This window comes from Oryx dammah, unplaced genomic scaffold (genome assembly GCF_014754425.2).
Source record: "Oryx dammah isolate SB20612 unplaced genomic scaffold, SCBI_Odam_1.1 HiC_scaffold_28, whole genome shotgun sequence".
NCBI classification, from domain to species: domain Eukaryota; kingdom Metazoa; phylum Chordata; class Mammalia; order Artiodactyla; family Bovidae; genus Oryx; species Oryx dammah.
Window position 1 is genome coordinate 19,976,215 of NW_024070212.1, and position 666 is coordinate 19,976,880.

The 666-nt window shown below is 63.8% G+C and overlaps 1 non-coding gene across 1 annotated transcript; it reads right to left on the reverse strand.

Annotated features, from left to right (window-relative positions):
* TRNAE-UUC lies at nucleotides 1-72 on the reverse strand. The gene has a single exon. It is a non-coding gene; the product is annotated as a tRNA-Glu (tRNA).
* Between the last annotated feature and the right edge of the window lie 594 nt (nucleotides 73-666).

A 666-nucleotide genomic window follows, 5' to 3' on the forward strand; every position in this document is an offset into this window, starting at 1 on the left:
TTCCCTGACCGGGAATCGAACCCGGGCCACGGCGGTGAAAGCACCGAATCCTAGCCACTAGACCACCAGGGAACTACATGCTCTTGTTCTCATAAGTGCCAACAGGAAACCGGAAAACAGTGTGTGGTGTCTCTCGCCCTCCTATCTGAGTCCCGCACCCTCCTCCAAGGAATTGTACCCAAAGAACGTTCCTTCCCTGCTTTCTCCAAATGAGGAGCTCCACACCAAAAGCCGAGCGCTCTGCGTGACAGTGGACGCGCCCGGAGGTCCACCTGATCCTCACGTCCCCACGACTTGCCCAGTCCCGGCGCACCTCACAACTGCCCTGGAGACGCGCCTTTTCCCGGCGAGCGCGCGTGGAGAGCAGGTCGCCGGGGCGGCGGCGGGAGAGGCGGGAGGGCAGCGCCGCGGGCGAGACTTCGGGATCCCCAGCGACACTGCAGGAACCGGGAGGGCTGGATGGAAAACGCTTGCGAGCAAGGCTGCGCGCCCAGACCTGGATTCCGTCCGGTCTCCCCCCACGACCTGCTGCCCTGCGGTTCTCCCGCCTTGGATGCCGCCATCTCCAGCTCCCTGGGCTCAGACCTCCAGTTGTCCCTGACGCCGCGCTTTCCTCAGACCCACATCCAATGAGTCCGGACCTGGCGTTTGCTTCTCGGTCCCACA